The 9,130-nt window shown below is 45.5% G+C and overlaps 1 long non-coding RNA gene across 1 annotated transcript; it reads right to left on the bottom strand.

Annotated features, from left to right (window-relative positions):
* Positions 1-4,354: 4,354 nt before the first annotated feature.
* On the bottom strand, positions 4,355-6,167 carry LOC144931304 (uncharacterized). Its single transcript, XR_013636557.1, has 3 exons — positions 6,153-6,167; positions 5,092-5,140; positions 4,355-4,448 (listed from the first exon to the last, which is right to left on the bottom strand). It is a non-coding gene; the product is annotated as an uncharacterized LOC144931304 (long non-coding RNA).
* Positions 6,168-9,130: the final 2,963 nt, after the last annotated feature.

The raw sequence follows: 9,130 nt of genomic DNA, 5'->3' as shown, positions 1-9,130 counted from the left end.
TGGTGTCATCTGGCCCTACACCAATGGGGACTAGGCTCTAAAGAAAGCCGTCTCGGGTGTGGGCCAATCAACTTCAAGGACAGTGCACATTATTATCCTTATCAGAGTTGCTTCTTTTTGTTTGCTTTATTGACTACTTGTGTTGTGGTCATTGCAAACATGATGCCTTGAATAAAGGTGTCAGTTTTGTACCAGTTAAAAGGGTAAAAACCTACCATTGTATTTTGCCACTGGTAAAAGAGATCTCATAGTGTAAATGTTTACCCCGAACTCTCAATACTCTGATATTGCACTGTTTTTGAGTTGTACGCCTTCTGGTGTCATCTGGCCCTACACCAATGGGGACTAGGGTCTAAAGAAAGCCGTCTCGGGTGTGGGCCAATCAACTTCAAGGACAGTGCATATTATTATACTTATCAGAGTTGCTTCTTTTTGTTTGCTTTATTGACTACTTGTGTTGTGGTCATTGCAAACATGATGCCTTGAATAAAGGTGTCAGTTTTGTACCAGTTAAAAGGGTAAAAACCTACCAAAACACAGGTAGTTAATAATTAAGGGCTGAGAGGGAAATATAACACATTCCTGCGGAGGGAGCTGGTAGGAACGTTGGGTTGCTCGGTCAATGGCCAGGGTCAACGGCGGCGTGGTGTATTCCGCAAATATGCCCGACTGAGGGCGGGCACAAGCCAGCGTGAGGAGGTTAAACGTTGAGTTTTATAAGGGCACCACGGGGTGACCAGCCCCTCCCCACCCAGCCCCAACCCTCCCACCCCCCACCCAGCCCCACCCTCCCCACCCAGCCCCTCCCCACCCTCCCCACCCAGCCCCTCCCCACCCTCCCCTCCCCATCCAGCCCCATCCAGCCCCACCCTCCCCTCCCCATCCAGCCCCTCCCTTCCCACCCAGCCCCTCCCTGCACGACGGACGGACACAATAATCCCCTGTGGGCTGGTGTAACCAGGAGGTTCCTACCAGTAAAAGGGGAGCGTCTCTGGCAATAAGCCTATTGATATATGCGAGGATAATATTTGTGATTCTGTCTGCGAGTGTGAGTGAAATCCCCTAACCCCCTCCTTTTTCATTATTTCATATGGGGAAATTGTTTTTGACAAAAATGCGATTTTGAGATACACGCGATTTTTCAGGAACGCATCTATCGCGTATGTCAAGGAGTACCTGTACAATGAAATCACATTTTCTGTCAAGTGACAAAAATAAGTGCTAGCATTCCATACTTTTAACATCCCTCAGGTTTGAAAAATGTGTTGCCCACAATTTAACATTCCTCCATTTGACCGATGATCGTAACAAGTTTTGGCACAAGACACGGCATCCCTGAACGCTCTCTTACCTTGTTGTAGGACTGCACGACTTTCTTAGCCAAACGACTGTCACATTTGCCAGCGTACCACTTCTTGGTTTGCAGATCCTGCACACGTGCATCATCGACAGTCGTTCATATTAACAATACAATGATCATTGATATGTTCAATTGTTTGGTAATTAATATATTTTGAAAATATTCCAGCCTAACACCCTATATAAACACCAACCAAGTCAAACTTTAGCTGCCTTTTAATTTTACAGCCATATCCATATTTCCAGTTTTTTACTCCCAGCCTGACACACCACCATCTTTCGTCGTACAGGCACTGCACTCATACACAAACTCCCCTCCCCTGACATCACAAAAGAATACAGATGGTTATCTATCGGCTTAACTCATGCTAATCCCCTGCCCAACCGCCCGCGACGTCACACGGCCTGCCACATGCCCCCCCCCCCGACCCCTTGACTCCTCCCCCCCCTAACACCCTATATAACACGTTGTCTCTTAATAACTCTCTTCATACGCTGCAGTAATTTTGCTGGAGCAATCAAAACCTGATGACGGTTGCTTGTGTTGGGTCCGAAACGTCGTGATTTAATTAATTTATTTTCATTTTCATGTATTTTTCACCTACGTGACTTTACCGAAAAACCAAAGAGTATGGATCCTTGCAGTCACGAAAACTTCAAATCTAGAATTAATATTCCAGCCTCTTTGTAAATCCACTGTTGGATGAAGGCCTCCCCACTTCATGTCAGTTATGGGGGTTGTCAAATTTACCCTGATTCCAAAGTGTGGGTTAGTAAAGGATGAGCCCTAGGACCAGTGAGATATCACTTACCACTGATTGTAGCCGTGGTCATAAATCTAACTCAGGTCGCCGGGTTCATAGCATAGTACATGAGCCATTGCAACAGCACTCCATTCTATATCGCATGATCGATCGGAATCCCCTGTGGTGGAATGCCATTGTATTTGGGGGCAAAGCTGCAGCGATGCTATGGGAAGGCTACACTCCAGGTGACACCACTAGAACACAAATCATTAGGCTGTTTCAGTTAACCTGTTATACCTCCTTTCTACTGGCACATTCCAAACAATGGTCAATAATTATGACAAAGTTGCAGCCAAGATATGGAATGAATCGAAGAGGATTTCAACTTAGAAGAAGGAACAATGAAAATAGCTCATGTGTGGCAGGTGCTTGGTGGATCATTACATTGCAGGATCGTGTGAGAGGTGGCTTCGGTGTGAGGAGGCCTTCATCCAGCAGTGGATGTTTAACGATGTCCGAGTCTGCGGATTGCGTCGCCTTTGTGCTTTAACTCACGTTAAATGAACTCGAGGCACTGTCGGCTGTCGTGGGCCAGGGTAAGGTAGCGCTGACCCTGCACCCTCCCATCCCGGCGTTGCTATGCGGGCACGAGGAGGAGGGGGTCGGCGCGCCCGCTGCCGTAATGAGTCTGGGAGCGGTGAAGTTCCTGGGCGCCCCCTTGGCCACGTCACTGCCACCGACGCTGTCGAGCGCCGGTCTGAGGCCGGCGCTGAAGTTGCTGTCGAACAACGCATAGTGTAGATGTGTAACAGATGGCGATGTAACAATCCACACAGCACCTGCATAGTATCAACAAGGCTCGATTATTGCAACTTACTAATCAACGGAACGTCTGGCAAAAACATTACCAAGCTGCAGTGTGTACAAAATTCTCTGGCCACGTGTCGTGACGGGTAATGTAAGATCAGGCCATGTCCATCCAGTGCTCGTTTAGCTGCATTGACTTCTGGTTGCCGAACGAATACATTATGAGGTCGCACTCCTTACACACAAAGTGCTTGCCACAAATGAACCACAATACATTGCTGATCTCATAAAGAAGCATAAACCATCACGTCAACTTCGATCATCCTCGCAGCTGTGGCTTGTGGCTAGTTATCGAACAAAGACGGTCACTGCATTGCGCGCTTTCAGATGTGCTTCTGCGGCCGTCTGGAACGCTCTTCTTTCCGATATTAGAAAGCCACTGGAGCTTTACACTTTTAAATCTAGATTGAAAACTAATTTCTTCAGAAATGCTTTTTGTGTTTAGTTTCTTGTTCTTCCTCCGTACTTCCGATTAGTATGGTTGGCTATTTACGGTGTAAAAAAGTTCAACATACATATATGCAATGTGTTGACATAACTACATTACCACCTCTGAGGTAAAATAAAATTCAGGACATACTGTATCATAGGAAAAGAGAATATCTCACGATATCAGATGATAGGATAACTACATGCAAATACAGGTTTGTATTTCACGGTGTATGATCGTGCAACTGACAAAAACGAGACTTCTAATCTCGAGGCAAGACTTACTGGTTTTAAAGGAAAGCCATCTCAACAAAGAGGGGTTGGAGCATTGTGCTGTTAATTCAGAAAAAGCTACACCTAATGTATGTCAATTTGAAGAACTTGATCGATTAATAGGATCAGGATGCGTTGACTATATCAATTATACAATGTAATTATGCCCCAGGCAGTTCCCGGTTTACGGGAGGGTTAGGTTCCGGAGAATGATCCATAACCCGAATTTTCCGTATGTTGGAAACTGAACAATTTTCGCCTCGCTCCACGGTATTCATCCTCAACCTCACCGCGCAGCACTACTTGCACTTTCGTAACTAGCGAAAACATTTCCACATATATTTTTATATGATTTATTGGAGCATTTCTGTAAGGTCGGATTTCTGTAAGTCGGGTCTTCTGCAATCCGGGGACTTACTGTACTTTAACTTTAGAGTACAGTAGACAGTGATCAGCAACTCAAGAAATGTAATTGCTGTGACATAAGTAAAAAAATAAACGTGTCCATGCTAAGATCCCTGGATCCCAGCAATGCCGGCTCAGTGCCTCTCACTCCACATTGTCTCGGCCAAGCGACCCTGTCCACTCTGACTGTTCACCTGAGTGGAGGCTGCGGCAAGGGGATGAAGGCCCTGGGCATCCCTCGGGCGTCTGGCAGCGGCCACGATGAGGATGCCACGGGTAACTGAGGAAGCTGTCCTCGTCCGTGGCCACTCTGGCTCTCTGAGTTGCCCTTGTGAATTGCGCCGTAGAAACACCTCCGTGAATGGAGTTCTGTTTTCCGTTTTTGTTTAAGAGGCAGACGGACAAAGTAATTAGCATGCTGTTTCCAGAAAGGGAATGCTTGTGAGTTTCGTATTTATAAAATAGTGGAAGCACATAGCTCGTGCTGTGTTGTGGAAGTTGCTGGTCGGTTGGACATTGAGCCACTCCTTAACTCAATTATTCACCACACCCTCCATATCAACCAACGATTCAATGAATTGTCGCAATTCAGGATGGTGATTCATGTATGCATATATGATGCTCTTTTTTTCGCACCGTACGTAGCCAATCGTGCGAATCAATTCAATAATTATTTATTTGGATTCGGAAAGTCAGGTTTTGGGGAGGTCATGATTGGGAAAATTGAGTTTAGGGAGGTCAGGTTTAAGGAGGTTGGGTTGTTGATGCCACCACAGTTCCACACTTTACCATCACTTAATTCCTTCTGCCAGATCAGCTGTTGAAAAATGTACTTCCAACTTCCCATGTGCGATTCTACAGTTCCATCACCACCATCACCTCACTTTAGGTTTCTCCCTTAATAATCTATCTTGGCACCCTGTCATCTTCCATAGAGGTCAGTGTTCTGTGTGTGAATGGGCACACTGACAGGACATTAGCTGTATCAATGAGACTTGTGCAGTAACATCACCTTTTCCAGAAGTTTCCTTGGGAAGGTCCTTCTCCCCTTGAACCGAATTCTGCATTAACAAAAAATAGTATCGACATGAAGTAGCAATCATAATAATAATGTCTATTGTAGTCTTATATGGCGTCAGTCATGCAAAATGCATCTCACAATTAATGAGGAACCACAGACATGCTGGAAGGCAGCAAGGCGCCAATAATTCCCCAAGCCCTTCAAGTCCTCTATGTATTAAGATGTATTCAGAAAAGTCATGAGTGTTTATACAAATCAACATAACTTATGAAGTATATGTATGCAGCCGCATCTGAAGGAGATGCTGTACAAAAAAAAGTGCAGAAATGCTAATTTTGGTCAAACAAAATGAGGCTAAGTGGAAAATTCAGGGAGAGCAGAGCACTGAAAAAATCTAATGAAATGATGATCTGTATAATTGTTTTGTCTTATTTCACAAGCCTACACCGTCCAATGTGACAAAGTATGCTCAAACAACTGCCATGACTGAAAGCCTCTGTCCAGCCAGTGGATTCCGGTTCCCCCCCTAAAGCTCTGCTCATCGTACAGTGGCCGAGATATCGAGTGTCCAGGCGTTGCAGCTGCACTAGAGCCCATGGAGTGGAGGGACCCACCAAGGACCTGCGCTACAACGAGTAGAGGGGTGGGAGGTGGTGGTGTGGACGAGCTCTGTAGAGGGGCCCCCAATTTATTCCTCCCATCAAGGTCCCCGCCAACCACGAAACCAAAAGATTTCATCCTCAAATTCTGCTAAACACAGACAGCGTGAGCGTAATCTCTCGAGCAGGTGGGACAGGGTTAAAGAAGGGTTGGTTGTGGTCACCGTTGGCTCCACCAAAAACTATGAAAATTTATGATAATCACTAAGATTCTCCTTCTTCCTGGAATTGTTGCCACTCGGGTGGGGACTGCCTTCCTGATCATCTCTCTCCTCTCCTCCTGCCTACTTGCCTGTCTTGTCCAATGATCAACAAGGTTACCTGCCTACCTGTCTACCTACCTGTCCGTCTACTCCGGTCTGTTCATCTGGATGCCAGTGTCTCTGTCCTCACCTTCATCCGGCCGGGCCCACATGAGCTGATGCTGAGCGAGGATTGGAGGTGGGAGGGCCGTGGTACTGGGCTGGGGGGGGTCCCGGCCCTGCTTGTGGAATTCCCCCGGGGGATCAGGGTGGCTCTCACAGACTTCAATACCCCCCTGGTCGCCGCTACAGCTAAGCGAAGATAGCAAATACCGTGATTAACAAAAACAACAACCGCCACGAAGTGACAGTAACGTCACCACAGCTCATTTGCCAGAGTCGGTGCATTTTGAGGCCACGGGAAATGCTGAATGTATGTTTTCACATGACTGAGACTGAAGAGAAACTTCAACCATTAAAAAGCGCATGTTTAACACGTAGGCTTTCGCGACCAATATCATTCATAATTGAGGATTTTTGGGTTAGATCGCATAAAGCACATGGCACTATTTGTAGCACTTACTATTTTGGGGTGAAATATCTTCTTCATTCTCATAATCAAACTGAAAGTAAAGAAACAATTTCATCAGACACAATGCATAATTTTTCCAATTGATTGTTTATTAAAACATAGGATCAGGGAGAGGAGGCGTCTTTCAACATCAGAGGGTGGGCCCAACCCGGGGAGGTAACAGTGGAAATACTGGGCTAGGATTGGTCATCTAGGTTCAAAAGCAAGAGCGGGAAAGTGGAATAGGGGGAGGAGACAGTGAGGAGTTGGTTGGGAGGCAGAGAGATGGGATTGGTGGAGGAAGATGGGGGACGAGAGGGAGGGGGGTAGGGATAAAGGAGAGGGTCAAGAAGGGGGAGAGGGGACAGTTGGGAGAATTAACCTTATGGCGGTACCCCGGGGTACCAGAGTACCCCGGCTCTTGCATAATGTCAGTGATGCAGTCATTTTTAGTCTGTTGATGGTTGGCGATGTGGCAATAGACTCATTTTGGCGAGCTGTAAACGATGCACTATTAAAAGTTTAATTTTTCGATAACTGATTTTTTATGTTAATGTTTGACGTTTCGACATCGCAGAGTAGCACTGATTTCGGATTGATTGGTACCCCAGTCGCGGAGTTAAGTACACCCCTTGAAAACATAGTGTCCCAGAAATAAAATATTGAATTTCCTCAGCCATTTTGTATTATTTGGTACCCCGGGGTACCACCATAAGAATCAAATGATGTCTGGAAGCTTGTCAGTCGGTGTGCTAAAATAAAGGTCCTCATATCCGACGTTGGTGTCCTGAGTCCTTCTACGTATGTATTATTATTAGCACCTTTGATTAGCATGGTTGGTTAAGTATGGTGCGAAAGAAGTTCAACATACATACGCACTTATTTCGACTACAATAACACCTAGTAATTGACAAATGTGCGAGATGACTAGTATTACAGACAACATTTGTCAAGCAGTGATTGGAACCCATGTCCTTTGCAGATTATACTAAAGTAACATCGAGTATATTGTATAATGTACAGCCCTTTGTCAAACCACTGCTGGATGAATGCCTCACACCATGCGGGTCACGGGGGTTCTATGACCAAATTTCACCCCGCTGCTCAGTGCAGGTGAGCAAAGGAGGACACAGGACCAGTTCCGATAATGCTTGCTACAGATGGCAGCTACGGGGCCGGGAATGGAACTCAAGTTGGTCGCCGGGTTCATAGTGCAGTGCGCTAACCACTGTGCCACTACTCCCTTTTCTGATATCGTATAGGTCCTTCCACTTGTCAAATGGCGATGCCGCCCTTTCTCGGTTACCATTATATTTGCCGTTTCTGGCCCACTGAATGGCTTTTTCCTGGTAGGACAGTGTATACTGATGATGGGAGTACATATCGATATCAATTGTAAAAAAAAATAAGTGATGAAGAGTTTTACCGCATTCATATGTTCAACAGGCTTAGGTCTTCGCGGTTTTTGGGATCCTGGGTGAGGAAACATACCACATTAATATATTACTTGGCATTCCAGCACAATAAAGAAAAACATTCTGGCTGACCGTTGATTATAATTATTTACTACTATAATGAGCTAAGAATGTCCGTGGGTCCTGCGTGTGACGTCACTCTACGTCAGCCAGCTCCCCTCATTTATAATCATGAACAGGTGACGTCCTCCACATGGACCCCCCCCCCCCTCATTAATAATCATGAGCGGATGACATCACCACATCGAACAGCCCCCCACATTAATAATAATGAAGAGGTGACGTCTTCCAAATGGACACCTCCCCTCCCTTAATATAAATTAGCGGGTGACGTCACTCCACATGGGGGGACGAGGCACCCCCCCCTCCTCAGCGTCAGCTTCCAAACCTCACTACAAAGGCAGAACCCTCATATCACGTGATCTCCGTAACGCTATTGAGACAGAAGTAAAACGGATGTCATGATGAACAAGGGATTATAACCTTTAAATGAAATAAGTCTGTGTCACCACGCTCCTACAAATTGCACACGAATTGATTCAATGAATATCACATCGTGGTCTGTTTTTCGCTTGCAAGTTTCAGATTTACTGAAATACACCCTGTCCTTGGACGGGCAAAAGACTAGTACAGCAATATTAGTCCTCTTAATTGACACAGGAAAGTCTCACTGAGACCCGAAAACATTTTGAGTGGTTCTTGCTAAAACTAGATTCGAAGCTTGATACATTTAGCATTTTATAATGTCGGAGGAAACTGCAGTGACATACTAGAGTGCATCATTTTCCCACCAACCCGGTTACAGCATGAATTGGTCAATGCATGACAAACAAACCAATATTTTTTACATTTTCCGCAGGAATTTAGCCAGATTGAGTGCAGACCCAAATTTAATGTGAGGGCTTTATTATACAAACAACGATGATTAGGATAAGAACATCAACACACGACAGGGTAATCACAAGCGGATGTCTGTATTTCAGAATCCGAATTTGTTATTTCATCCTGGATTCATCCAATGAGCTATGAAGCTCTTTTTCATAGATGTCGAGTAGGGGCACGGGCGTCAGAAAGTTTAAACAA

This window comes from Lampetra fluviatilis, chromosome 4 (genome assembly GCF_964198595.1).
Source record: "Lampetra fluviatilis chromosome 4, kcLamFluv1.1, whole genome shotgun sequence".
In the NCBI taxonomy this organism is placed as follows: Eukaryota; Metazoa; Chordata; class Hyperoartia; order Petromyzontiformes; family Petromyzontidae; genus Lampetra; species Lampetra fluviatilis.
This window is presented reverse-complemented; position numbering and strand designations above follow the sequence as displayed.